Here is a 15018-nt window from a genome sequence, read left to right as displayed (position 1 = left end):
TATCCTCTTTGCCTTTCTGAATGGGGATTGAGCATCTCAGCCAGAGTCCTCTTTCCTGATTAGCTTCCTTAGGTGTACAGATTTTAGTTTGTTTATCCTATAGTATATGTCTAATATCCACTTATGAGTGAGTATATACCCTGTGTGTCTTTCTCTTTCTAGGATACCTCACTCAGGATGATCTTTTCCAGTTCCCAGCATTTACCTGCAAATTTCATGATTTATACACAATGGAATATTACTCAGCGACTTAATTCTTTATATGCTGTAAGCGACAATACATTTTGTGTGAGCTAATTGTTCTTATTATAATTGCTGAAGTAGTTTGGCTGTCGACCTACAGCATATAATGAAGTCTTACTTTGCCTTGGGACCTTGAAGACAAAATCAGAGGCTCTAACCCTGTGCAAATGCCACAGTGAAAAGCTAGACCCCTGAAAACCATGAGCTCCTTGGGGACAAATGCTGGGATTTCTCTAAGCTGCCATTTGCATTCTTCCTAATCTGGCACCCGCCATGGTATTTACACAGTGCTTATGAAAAGAAAATAAATAAATTTGATGTTGATGAGGAGGAGATTTCTTGGTCTCCAAAGACTTTAAAAGTTTTCTTTCCAAAATTACAAAATGTCATGTGCAACAGCAGTGGATTCTAACTTCTTAACCACTACTCCTCTACACTGCACGTGAACCACATGGAGTTATGTGAAGTTATGGGAATGCTTGTCCTAGTTAGGGATTCTAATGCTTCAATGACAAAACAAGACCAAAAAACAAGCTGAGGAGGGAAGGCTCTATTTGGATTACACTTCCGCATTGCTGTTCATCATCAAAGGACGTCAGGACAGGTGTTCAAACAGGACTGTATCCTGGAGGCCAGAGCTGACTTAAAGGCAATGGATGGGTGCTGCTTACTGCCTTGCTCCACATGGTTTGTTTAGCCTTCTTTCTTTTAGAACCAGGACCACCAGCCTAGGGATACCACCCCAACAAATGGCTGGGTCCTCCCCCATTGATCACTAATTGAGAGATTGTGTCACAGTTGGCTCTCATGGAGGCCTTTCCTCAGCGGAGGCTCCTTTACTTCTGATGGCTCTAGCTTGTGTCAATTTGAAGTGGTACAGTGTCAACAGGCATTCTTTAGTGTTCTTTCCAAAAATGTTATGGAAACAAGATGGTATTAAAAGTTATGCTTGACACAAGAAGCAAAAATTGTTCCTGAATAACCGCCAAAGCTTAATATATTTCTTTTTACCATCATGACTCATCAAATTTAGTATCTTAGTGCACTGCTGAAATATATTATGTAAATAGTTCAGCCAATCCCAAGGTTGCAAAAAGTTGATGAATTCAGGTAACACAGACATTTAAAAGCTTTGAAATTGTCGATACTGCCATTTTTAAAGCTTGACAACTGTACAGTCTAACTGTATAATTGTTGTAGCTTTATTTATAGATTAAAAGAGCATAGTAACGTAAAACCACTTAACTCTCTCCCTGTGCTCTTGAGGTCTTCTTTACCACAGTAGCTATTACTTTAGTTAGGTTATCATGGACACCTCTCTTTGTCAAGGGTAGGGATTGGGAATGATGATTTCTTCTCCTTTGTCCCAGAAGAAAATAAAATAGAACTTTGTTTAAAAAGACTATGTTTTACTTTCAGCATTTCATTCACATCAGCAAAAAGCTGACCTCGATGCCAGCAACTTTATATTTATTTTATATTCATTTTTTTCCAAGAGGCAATAAATTTCTAATAATTTGTAAATGATAATAAATTTCATTTTCAGATTCTCTATGGCCAAGGTTATTAAAATAGTAAAATGATGCCATAAACAATAATGTATAGGATAGGTAGCAATCACACTAAACATTTGGTTCATCTTCTGACTTTGTCCTTACAAGGAATCTTTCAGAAGGCTGCTCTCACCCTCTCTCGCAGCCTCTGGGAAATTTCAGCTGTCCCCCACAGGTCTGATTGGATGGCTATTAGTTCCTGACCCTCTTAAAAAGCAGCCCAAAGCCGTGTGGTTTTCTTTTTTGGACATCCAGTCAACCCAGCTGACCTCAGAGAACCCCCAGTGCAGTGCTTTCGCCTGCTCAGCCGGTAGCTTGTAACGTGTCCATTTTGGGGACAAGCTATTTCAGTGGGTTTCATAAAAGAGCCACCTGCCTGGACATTCATGAAAACCAGGCTTTTTAGATGCAGTGCTGTGTGAGGCATTCTGAAAAGACATCATAAAGCATATCCTGAGGGTCTTTTCCCTCCACCTGAACTAGAAAACAGAGTCTGTCTGCCACAAACAGCATCCCCGGGAAATCAAAACAAAAGTGGGGAAGAAATCAGATGGGGGAACAGGAGATCAATTCCAGTATGTCCTTGTTTCACATCAGCTCCTAGGCAGCATGGGGTTTATTAGAACGTGTCTGAAGATATGCAGAACCTACTGTTTAGTTGGGGAGATGTGTGGCCTAAACCAGCAGGTAAGGGTCATACATACACGGGTGCCTTGCCTGTTTTGACTCAAACTTAATTTGGTTTTGGGATCCTCTGGCTTACAGGGGGATTTTATCATGTTCTGCTGTGAAGATTTGGAAGTGCTGTGGCCCAAATGGTTTATTATTTGCTTCAGAATTTTTGCTACTGGAATGTTACGTACCTGACTAGAATTGAGGAGTCAGTATGCTTCTTATTAATTCTGCTGTTTTGCTCCACACACGTGCACACACCCGATCATTTATTCCATTGCATATAGGATCAAGTGTGTCTGAATATGCCCATGTCCACAATTAGAATCTAATGTTTATGAAAATCCGAGATTTTCCCCAGAGTCCTTAAGGAGACACTTGAGCCCTGCTTGTGAGATACTTTGAAGATGGACCCAACTTCAGCTACGTTACTGAGTAGGATACCCAAGCCCGTGAAATCGCATAGCTTTATTTTAAACCTAGTCCTTGATAGTTAATTCCATGCCACTGTATACAATAATAGCTTTTTAAAGGCAGGCAAAGATAAAGTTGTTAGTGTGCGCTATGAAATAGGATTCTAACCCAAAGCAAAGTGATTGTGAGTATTAAGCGTATTTTGTTTTGCTGTTTAACACATTCATAAGTTTCAAGTAGTGTTTTTAGGTAAATTTCGGTTAGGGCAATGTTCTTTTCTGGATTTACACCTCTCTTCTGACCACTTCACAGTGTCATTAGCCTCCACAGTATTTAGGCTATTGCTACGCTTTCATGGTGCTGGTGCCATTCACCTCAGAGAAAAGACATCATATCAGAGGAGAAAGCAAGCAGTGCCATTTTCAGACATGACCATCACATACTTACTGCATGAATCTAAAGTCTTTTCTCTTCACTAAAACAATTCCTGCTTGCCTACAAGTCCCGAACTCTTGGAAATCTGAATGGACCAAGTAGCGTAGTGCCTCAGAATGGATAAAAGAATGCATGTATGTATTTATTCTATGAAATATTAATGATCAGGGTACAGGAAACACAGGGGTAATACAATGAGTTGGCAGATGACAGCTAGCAGAGAGCCTGTGGAGGTTGGGGCAAATGGGACAGACAAGAAGAATAAAGGAAGATAAACAGTCTCATTAGAGAGGTGCAACTGTATGATTCTGCAGAAGAGGGAAGGAGAAGAGGAGTGATAAATAAATAGGATATAGGAAGACTTAGAAAGTTAACTTTTAGATTGAAAGATAGGACCATTGTTGTATGTGGTATTAATTTTTACTGTTGGTTTATCTTCTAGTAAAGCTTGCTATTAATCTCAAACCGCTGTATAACCAAATCACCACACAGAGACTGGGTTTTTAGTTAACCTAGAACACAATGCTGGGCAATATTTACTCCCTCCTAAACCTCCAAGCCCTACATTTCCTAACATTTAGATTTCCCACATCATACTTGCTTTTTTGTGAAATCTTAGGTCTGGTTCATGCTCCATGTCCTCCAAGGTCTCTCCTCCAGCTCTGCTCTCCTCCAGCTCTGCTCTCCTCTCGCCCCTTCTCCTCCCACTCATCTCCTGCCTTCTTGCTCTTCCCTGCTCAACATTGTGCCTAGTTGTTTTATTTTGTCCTGTTTACTCAAGAATTGAGACAGGATGCTTTGAATGAGTATCACAATGCAATATCCTGATCGAAACCAGAGAGTTGAGGGTGGGGTGAGAAATCAGTATTTGAATGAACAAGGGTAAGGTGTATACATTAATATATATATATATATATATATATATATATATATACCTACAGACCATATTTATTGCCTATAACCAAATATAACCATTCTGAAACTTGCTGCTAAGCTTCATATTTTTATATTGTCTGGCATTTTGTACCTGCCTAATACAAAGTCTATATGTCTTTTTTTTTTTTCCAAAACTCATCACAGGGATATGTGTGTGTGTGTGTGTACATATACATGTACACACAAACATTATTTTTCTTAAAAAGAAGACAATGTATGGATATACTGTTTGTTAAGTGTCATCTTACATTAAGCCAGGCCACCAGGAAGTACTTTAACATCACAATGTCTCTTGAGCAAATTGGTTCTCTCGCTGGTGTTGTTTTTCTGATCAGATTTGAAGTGTTTACTCTATATGAAGATAGCATGATATGTTTGTCTTTCTCCAAAGCTAATTGTAGAGAATGACCACACTTGGGGATTGTTTTGCATTGCTCAAACTAATTGTAATAAATGCATTATGGATTTCATTGTTAAAACTCATTTATACAGGTTTTATCATATAGTTCTCTTGGTCTGTCAGTTTCTCAGTTTTGGTAAGAAAGTTATATAATTTAGATTAAAATGAATTATGAAAAGCCAGGCCTGTGTTCCAATTGTGGAGGTATTTTTTTCCTTTTCTTTTCTTCCTTCCTTCCTTCCTCCCTCTCTCTCTCCCTCCCTCCCTTTCTTTTCTTTCTTTCTTTCTTTCTTTCTTTCTTTCTTTCTTTCTTTCTTCTTTCTTTGTATTGTTTAAATAGTACGGAGAAAATTATTTCCATTCTCTGAGGCTCAATGACTCATCTGGAAAATGGGAATAATATTAATATTAATAGTTATAAGAATATAATTTAGTTTTTAAGATACTAATATAAAACTTAGTGTTTGTGTGTGGTATGTGTGTGTATGTGTGTGTGTGTGTGTGTATGTATGTTTATCTGGAAGATATAGTATATTCCTCTATATTTGAAAGAACTGAGGCAAGATATTTTACTTAAGAATGGCTATGCATGACTTTAGTTATTAGTTATTGTTAGTGAATGATACCAGAGTTTAACAGACATGAGAGGTAGATATCTAGTGAGGTGAGGTGACAAGTAAGTTGTCATTGACTAGAAAAGTTGACTTGATACTTTTTCTTTTCCTAAGAAAGCCATTGTGAAACAGAAACAAATCTCAATAGGACAAGCACTCTCAGAACAGGGCTTACCCTCTGGTTTGCTTGTGCCTTTGGTCCTTAGCCTCATTTCACAGAGTTCTTGATGACTGATCATACATCAGACAGCCCTATCTTCTTGTATATTCTTAGGCTGTAAAAGAAAAGGACTATACATTACTTCTGTTCAGTGTTCCTGAGAACAGGAAGGATGAGAACCCTTGGGTTTATATGAACAGGATGTGTTAACTAAATTGGGGCCTGTTTGCTGAGCACTGTTTGTAGGATAATAAAGTGCAGAGGACTCAAATATTTCAGTATACAAAGGATATAAATGTTTACAAAACAACTACTTGAGTGTGTAGCTGCTTTTCTGGTCATATGATAGAGGTTAAACCCATAATATTAAATGAGAAATTATTCTGAAAATTGAGTTTTGCAAAACAAAATGAGACTCAAATGAATGTAGCACCCTTTCCCTTCCCATCATCACAAGTATATTGCAGACCTGATCTTTCCACATGGAAAGACGTTTACATGTTATCTAACATGGAAAAGTAGTTCATGAAACAGTGCTCTAATCTGATTATGTTTATGTTAAAATATGCAGACAAAGGAAAATATGTAGAACAACATACACTAAAATATTATGAAAGAAGGGGGAGATAGAAAGACCTGGAGGGGACAGGAGCTCCAAAAGGAGACCAGAAGAGCAAAACAAACTGGACCCTGGGGGTCCTGCAGAGACTGATAACACAACAAAGGACCATGCATGGAGATAACCTAGACCCCTTGCTCAGATGAAGCCCATGGCAGCTCAGTCTCCAAGTGGGTTCCCTAGTAAGGGGAACAGGAGCTATCTCTGACATAAACTCAGTGCCAGGTTCTCTGATCACCTCCCCCTGGGGGGAGGGGGTACATCCTTGCCAGGCCACAGAGGAAGATAATGCACCCTGTCCTGATGAGACCTGATAAGGTAGGGTCAGATAGAAGGGGAAGAGGACCTCCCCTATCACTGGACTAGAGGACTAGGTGGAGAAGAGGGAGGGAGGATAGGACTGGGAGATGAGAGAGAGGTCTACAGCTGGGATACAAAGTGAGTAAATTGTAATTAATAATAAATAAAAAAATTTAAAAAATGGATAATTAAAAAATTTAAACAGGGAAAAACAAAGATTGTTTCAGAAGATGTAATTAGAGATATGCAACTTCCTATGGTTTAGCTAATGGCCTACCAAGCTTTAACTCTGAGGAAAATAAACCAAAAATCTGTTTTTATTTTTCATCATATAACTGGAAAAAAAAACTTTTGACAAAAAGCTTGAGAGACCAACTCATATGTTCATATATTCAGATGAGCTGTACTTTAATGACTAATGAATTTCTTTTTCTTTTTTCTTTTCAAGTTTAATTTTTTTTGTTCTAAAAGTACTTGTTTTATGTAAATATATTTCTTTCACATTATCCTTTCTTCTTTTACTCTTTTTTAGAAATTATTTATTAGTATTTATTCACTTTGTGTCCTGGCTGCCATGCCTTCCCTAATCTCCTCCCAGTTCCACGCTCCTTCCCTCTTCTCCACCTATGCCCCACCCCTAGAAGGGGTGGTCCTCATTCCCTTCTCTATGACCCTAGCCTGCAGTCCTCTCTGTTTCTTAGCTTCCAACTCTTCACTGTGGGAAAAAAATGTGAAAATGCCATGCACTAGAGAATTTAAGTCATTGCTTCTATTTTTAGAGACAACTTGAACTTTCTAATTGACATGATGGGTAAGGGTTGCTTCTAAGATATAGTTACTCAAATTCACTAGAGTTAACTGTTTGTGTCCATGCTAATCCCATGTATTTAGATGGGTTAACCTTTTTCATAGTAGGAGGAGGAATTGGACTTGAGAAAGGGTCAGAGGGAGTTAAAGATGGATTGATCTTCTGGCGACATGTTTATTAGGAAGTCAGACAGAGCAGTGGGCTAAAGGAAAGGAGCCAAACCTATGCACAAAAAAAACAGGTGCAAGGTTGGCCGACATCACCAAATTACATTTAGAGACAAGACATCTTGAATTGCTGGCTGATGCACGTGTTCAGAGTTTACAAAGAGCATTCCTGGATAAAGGGAGCCTGACAGTACAATGGACCTAGTTAGTGTACACTGGGAGGTTCTGTTCCCAACAAGTTTCCATTTTTTCTTTTGTGGGGGGGGGATTCCTGGGAATGGAGGGAACAGATAGAGCAAAGACATATGGATGTTACCAGTTTGGACTGAAAAATAAACAAAAATATTTTATAGGTAGTAGAGAATATTTGAACATGAATTAGATACGTTGTGATAGGAAATCTTTTCCTTCCTTCCTTATATGTATGTTTTCAGGACTGATCATTTGGTATAAGATAACCCATTGGCATGCTCTGCCCATTCTCTGCATTTCTTAGTTGCTTGAAGTTCTTTGTGTAGGGTAAGGCCTCATGGTCTTTTCCCTGTCCACATGGGCATGTTTAGCCAGGGATCAGGAAGTTTGCTTCTAGTAACATTAGAAGTTACAGCTATAAACTCTTGTCTACATGACTACCTAAACATGGTAGGACAGCAATAATTTATTTTCAAATATCCCATTCAAAATAGAAGAGTGTGTTTTATAGTTTTGTGTCAGCTTGACACAAGCAAGAGTCATCTGAGAGGAGGGGCCCTCATATGAAAAAAAAAAAACACACACACCTCCATAAGATCAGGCTGTAGACAAGCCTTCAAGGCATTTTCTTAATTCATGATTGATGGGGGAGGGCCCAGCCCATTATAGGTGTCACCTTGGCTGATGGTAGTCCTGGGTTTTATAAGAAAGTAGGCTGAAAAAGCCAAGCAAGACAGGAAGCAGCAACCATCCATGACCACTGCGTCCGTGCTTCCTGCCCTGTTTCAATCCTGTCCTGCCTTCCTTTGATGATGAACAGCAATATGAACATGGAAGCCGAGTTAAACCCTCTCCTCTCCAAGTCACTTTGGTCATGGTGTTCCTTATTAGCAATAAAAACCTAAACTAAGACAGATAGTCATGAATTATTCTTGAATTTAGTATGAATGAATATGTGCTCTGATTTTTACTATTTTCCAACTTTTTCTCATTAAAAATTGTTTCTGAGAAAGAGAGAGAAATGAGAAAGTAAACACAGGCCCTCTGTGTACCTACTCAGCATTCTGACCGCATCGGTTCCCTCCTGTCATAAAGACAGGGAATCCAGAGTTTCCTCTTCATGGCTCTGTTCTTTTAAAACTGCTTCAGACAAAACAGTTTAACTACTCTTGTAAGTCTGGCCCTGTCTTGAGGGATTTATGGATTTTTTTTTTCAGTCTGTTTATAACCTCCTGTAAAGCTTCAGGAACCTTTTGGATTAATCATCAATAAACATTTACTAAGCACTTCCCAGAGTTCAAGGTGCTCTACCAGTCACAGTGGGCTTAACAGTGTTCAGGGGAGACTCAGCTACTGCCTGGGGTGTCAGCAAAGTGATTCTGTTCTTTATCCAGTAATGAGATTATTTTATGTGATCTCAACAAGGAAATTCAATCCAAGGAGTGATTGAAAACATCCCAGGTACAAGGCTGTTCTGCCGAGACTGGGAGTGGAGTGCAGTCAGCCCTGATGGGGGAGAGCCACAGCAGGGTTTGCGAAGCACGTGACCCAAGGACACATCTCTCCAGTCACTGCTCTTCAGCAGTGATTAACCATTCTCAACTCCTTTTCCCCATGCTATGGGAATGCCAACACTGCTCTTAAATTTGCTGCGGTAACTGGGTATCATCGGTCCTCTCACTCACCCCACATTCTCTCACACCACCATATATTAACAGCATTGGCTTGTGTCTCCCTGGTGACCTCGACCTGTTTATGTAAGCCTTGTCTTAAAACATCATCTCCAGATGAAAACGCTCAACTCTTGTGTGTTCATTATTTCCAAGGACTCTTATGGCTAATAGTAGTAACTTATGTAAAAAGGAAAGAAATATAAAAACAAAGAAATATAAAACCAAGCAGTTAAAATCTGCCCAGGTTAATGATTTGTAGGTTCTACCAAGCTCTCTTATCTCTACTTTAGCTTCTCTTGGAAAAAAAAAATGCCCCTAAGAAACTTTGGCATGTCATCCATTTAATCTCACCTTCAGCATCCATCACCTTTTGTTTATTTTGGTATTGTTAGTTTGTTTTGCTTGTTTTTCTGTTTGCTTGTCTGTTTTTGTTGGTACAGAGAACTGAGTCTAGGAAATTGCATGTTATAGTTGAGGCCTCTACTTCTGAGCTATGTCCCCAACCCTCTTTCCTCTTTTTACTTATTTGAGACAGAATATCAGTTTGTTTGTCTAGGTGAGCCCTTACCTCACTTTGTTCCTGAGGTAGGCCTCAAACCTTTAATCATTCCTCAGCCTCCAGCCAGGCTGGGATTTCAGGACTGCACCAGGCCCGGCTCTCTCTCTCTCCCTTTCCTAACAGTGTAAGGCTTGAGTATAGGAAATTCTGTACTAACAAATACACAGGTTATTTGGACAGGTCTTTAACATTTCAGCAGATGCAAATTTGGCTTATTTTAAAAAGACAGTTGAAAATATGATTTCATATGATACTGAGATGATGAGCAATGGCTAAAGAGGCTTTCATTCTTCAGTTAGGCACAGCCACCCATAGTAGACAAGATGCCCCAGTCCAATGTCTGTGAAGGTCTTGCAAATACACATGGTACATCTTAAATTTTTCTTTGATTGTGAGAACACAATCACACATTTCCCAAATATACTCAGTTTGTGTACAAAGACAGTCTACTGTCCCACCAGAATAATGGACACAGACTGTCCACTTTTCCACAACAGGAATGGACACAGATTGTCCACTGTCCCATAGAAGGAATAAACAGACTGTCCATTATCCCACAAGAAAACTTTCTTTCAGCCTACACACCTGGCAGGCCTATCTTCATAATGGTGACGTGTGACATGTATGTCATTGGTGCTGTTTTTCCACAGACTCTCATTCACTTGCATATTTGAATGAATTCTGAAAATATTCCAAAAATTTTTCACTTTAATAAGTACACATACAAGTTTAAGTCATTATTCATTAAATAATACAAGAAATCAATGACTTATATATAGCGTTAGTATTAGAGGTAATCTAGAAATGCTTAAACATATATAGACATGTCACACAGTGTATGTGTTTTATGACACTGCACATTAATGGTTCGGCTATGAGCAGATGTTGGTATCCATGGAGGCCCAATAGCAAACTCTCCACAGATACAAACTTATTTTCTCTTGTTATACAAATAAGTGGTGTTTTTTTTTTTTTTTTTTTTCCTACTAGAAATCCGAGACACATTTTGGGGAAGTCTCTTGAAGAAATACGGTTAACCCTCTTACTAATTCTAGACCAAGACAAGGCTTTGGAGCTCTGGCCAATAAGATCCACGCTGTTATGTTGTTAGGCAGGAACTTCCTCCTGCACAGTTTTGATCTTGGAGATGAAAGAGGAGAGTGAATTAGGCATTACTGTAGGCTTAATTCCCAAAGGTAGTGATGATGCATAACGAGAGCAGAGACCTTGGCTAAGTAACCAGAGCAGAAAGAGCACTGAAAGGATCATTTCAGAAAGCATGGATGTGGAAGTTGGTTTGGAAAATAGTGAATGAACAGGTTATCAGTATTTCGTGCTACGGACTGTAGCAGTATTTAACAAAAACCTGAGGTAAAATAAAGGGAAAAAAAAAAGACATGACCTATCTATTTTATCAGTTCAGTACTTTTATATACATATGAAGTAATTTAGCTAAAAAAAGAAAAAAAAAAAAACCTTATTCTGGCAAGCTTCACGATTTAACTTGAATTGAAGGCTTGAAGAGAGGATGCCTATATTCCTTCATGAACCCGATGAATAAACATTGTCCACTTTCTGACCTAGTTCGATTTCAAGGCTGAGAAACGTCCCTCTAATGGACAAGCAGAACAACAGCACACAGAGGTGGAAGTATGTAAAGCAGTAAAAGGTGTTTGATTCATCCTTCATTCCTCTATAGCTGCAAAAGAGCTCTGCAGTTTCCAAGTAAATGACATGGAGCTGGATGGTGCGGACTGTGGCCGTTCTCTGAACTAGATGAGGATGCTGAATCCTATGAAAAGCGATGAGATACATTCTAGCCAGGGCAGCTACAGTGGGGCCCTCAGTTCAAAGCAAAGGCCAATGTGGAATACTGTCTTCACCCATTCAAAGCCACTTGTCAAACAGTGTGTCAAACAGACGTGCAAGGGCCATGCCCACTGGTGTGTCCTGTGGAGGGAGAAGACCTTCCTAGAATTTCAGCTCTTTGGGGAAATAAATGAAGCTACTTCTGATACAGAAAAAGGCAATTTAATGTTCTTCCAAACTTTGAGATTATTAAAACCGTTTCCCTAATGTCTTTATAATAATAGCTATCATTTTGATCATCCCACACATAGCATTATTGTTTCTTAAGATTCCTAATGCATCTTAATCAGACAGTTGATTTCCTAAGCCAATTAAGGCCACGAGGCAACTTGCAAATATGATATTTCTGAGATTATTTATTTTAAAATAGCTTATTAGGTAAATGTCTGAAAACACTGCAAACTGCAAAAAGGAAAACTGTTTCTGTTTTATTGAATAAAATTTTGATAGACTTTGTCTTAGTAGGTTCTAACAGAGGGCAGAGGACGTGAGGCTGTTTCCAGGTCACAAATCCAACAGTGAACAGGAAAAGATGCACATTCAATCAGATATTTCACACACTTGCTAAATATTTCAAAGAGTCCTGTGTGTGTGTGTGTGTGTGTATGTGTATTTGTTCATTTGTATGTGGTTTGGTGTGTATGTAGTATGGTGTGTGTGTGTGTATGTGGGTATAGTGATGTTTGATATGTGTGTCTTTGTGTATGTCTGTGTGTGCGGTACAATTTATTGTGTTTGTAATGTGGTTTTGAGTGTGATGTATGTTTATGTGTATATGTATGTGGTGCGGTGTGTGTGATGGTGTATGTGTGTGTGGTGAGGTGTGGTGTGTGTTTATGTGGGGGAGGATGATGTGTGGGGTATAGTGTATGTAGTGTATTGTGTTGGGGTATGGAGGGTGTGCATGTGTGGGAATGTGTGTGTGGGAGTGTATTTAGTGTATGGGGTATGTGTCTGTGTGTGTGTTTGTGGGTGGGTATAGTGTGTGTGTGTAATGTGTTGTGTCTGGGGTGTGCTGTGGGGGAGTGTGTTGTGTGTACGGGGGTGTGAGCCATGTTTGTGTGATATGAGTGTGTGTGTGTGTGTGAATGTTTGTATAAGTATGTGTGCGAGTGAGTGTGGTGTGTGTGCGGTCTGTTTCTGTGTGTGTGTGTGTGTTTGTGTATGTGTGTACTAGGTACTGAAAGTAGGGGCAGAATACATGCGAGGCAGACCCTTTCCTACTAAGCTGTGTCTCCAGCTGGGAAGTTGCATGATTTCTGCTAAGAACGCAGCTAAACACTTGGGATGGCAAGCTTCACATTCACTCTTTTTCTAGATAAATTTAAAGTTCTAAAAATTCTGATTTTATTAATACATGCCAGATCATTACTGCATCTTGGTGGGGCAAATTGTACAGCGAGGCACGGGTCTTTTCAGAGCTAGAGCTCTCCCCAGGTCTTTCACATCCTGGGCAAATGTGATATACTATAGATAGGTACTCTTAGCCGCTAGAACAAGGTATGACCAGTGTGTGAGATCCAGACCAAAAACTCTGCGATGGTCCCAGTACTTACTAAATACTTAGTTCTGCTTAAAACTGTGAGTATGAGCTGTTTGTGGCCCACACAGTAGGATTTGCTGAAGGAGGCAGAGGCAGGAGAATCACGAGGCAGCCTGGGCTACAAATTTTTGAGCCAGGCATGGAGGCTGTCATGACCCTATAATCCCAGCACTTGGGAGGCAGAGGCAGGAACAATCTGTGAGTTCAAAACAGTGTGTACAAGGAAGACATATTATGGCTGGGATCAGTCACTGGAGAGGGTCTGGGCGGAAGGCTTCTTTTGGTTCTTACTTTCTGAGGTCACCTGGCCCCTTCTCTGTGGGTTAGGGTTGAGGCTGAATGTTGTGGTAATGAGAATGTGTAAAATAGAAAATCAGCTCACCTACAGTTTAACAGGAAGGTGAAAGACTAGAGGATCAATGCTTTGACACCCTTCAAAAGATGCTCCCAGAAACATCGTAAGGCTTCCCTCACAAAATATCACCGTTGGCTGGAGAGTCTTGCCCTCATTGGGGAAGATCTTGTATTCAAGCCACGACACTGAGTATGGAGCATAAATTTTAGAAATTAGAACTGTTTTGACTGAGTAATTTTCAATTATTTTAGTGGAATAGCTCAGAGGAAAGCCATTTTTAAGATTCAGACCTAGATCTGGTAAGAGGCAGGAATGGAAATTATTAATATATCGTCAGAAGTCACAATTCAGCAACACAGAAAGCTTCTGATATGGGTGAAGAACCATTTTCAAATTCTCAAATTCTACTTATTTCCAAAACCTGGATTTTTTTTTTCTATTCTCGGATGTCTAAAGATGGGCACACATGTGGAAGCCTTTGATCTTTGCTTCATCTGGAAATCGTTTTAGAACTGCAAGATTGAAACCATCCTTAGTAACTGAACAGTCTGCACTCTGAGGACACAGCAGATGTCTATATGCTCCAAAAATATGTGAAATCACTGAAATATTAGGGATTTTCACATTGCTATGCAGAGCAAAGTAAGACACGTATATATCTTATTTGTAGTGTTTGCTGCATCCAGAAACTGCAGGACCCGGTCATTTCTAAGCACATCGTCCAGCTTTTCCTCACAGACACTGATGCTAACTCATGTATCCCAAAGTTTACAAACTTTAGCATTCGTCAGCTGGACTGCCAGGATGCAGTGCCACACCCAAGTGGAGAAGGATCAGTTGTATATTCATTTATTCAACTTTCACTAAAAACTTTCCCATGTTTCAGCTGTCAGTCAAGTGTAGTATAGGAATTTCAGTCTCTGTCTTCATGGGCATTCTCGTTCAGACCTAAATTCTGCTGAAGATCTCAAGTCTCTGTTCTTGGTGCTTAAAGATTGGACATATTTATCACAACAGCATTCTTCATGCTTTGCAGTGTTCTTAGTTAAGGTGTGTGTGTGTGTCCGAGTGTGTCTATGTTTGTCTATATATGTCAACAGAGAAATGTAAGTCTATTTAATCTTCTCAGTGGTGGCAATGTTGCTCTGTATTTGAGGAGGGAGATGATGAGGAAACTGACTAATGAATGTTGAGCACTGTCTCCCACTCTCAAAGAGCAGGATACATTTTCTGCCTCCTCTGAAAGTGTGACCTCACAGCCTGAGTTCTAATATTTTTCCTTCACCATTTAGTGACTCAGTCTAAGAAAAACTGGTCATGCCTTATTTTTATCTTGGACAAAAATAGCAGTTCCTCATGGCAATTGAATAATGTTGTAGGCATCTAAAACTGGTTTTTAAGTGTCCAGCAATTATTAGTTACAAAGAGATAAAAGAAGGAATAAAATATAGTCCCTGCCCTACATGTACTTAAAATGATGATAATCTAACTATTAAAATTAGAAAA

The 15018-nt window shown here is 39.4% G+C and overlaps 1 protein-coding gene across 15 annotated transcripts in view; it reads left to right on the top strand.

The window, feature by feature from the left end:
* The window catches only part of Nlgn1 (neuroligin 1), a 983309-nt gene that overhangs the window by 827835 nt on the left and 140456 nt on the right, over positions 1 to 15018 (top strand). The gene's annotated exons all lie outside the window — the stretch shown is intronic.

This window comes from Meriones unguiculatus, chromosome 2, assembly GCF_030254825.1.
Source record: "Meriones unguiculatus strain TT.TT164.6M chromosome 2, Bangor_MerUng_6.1, whole genome shotgun sequence".
In the NCBI taxonomy this organism is placed as follows: domain Eukaryota; kingdom Metazoa; phylum Chordata; class Mammalia; order Rodentia; family Muridae; genus Meriones; species Meriones unguiculatus.
The sequence above is the reverse complement of the archived record's forward strand: the minus strand, read 5'-3'. Positions and strand labels throughout refer to the sequence as shown.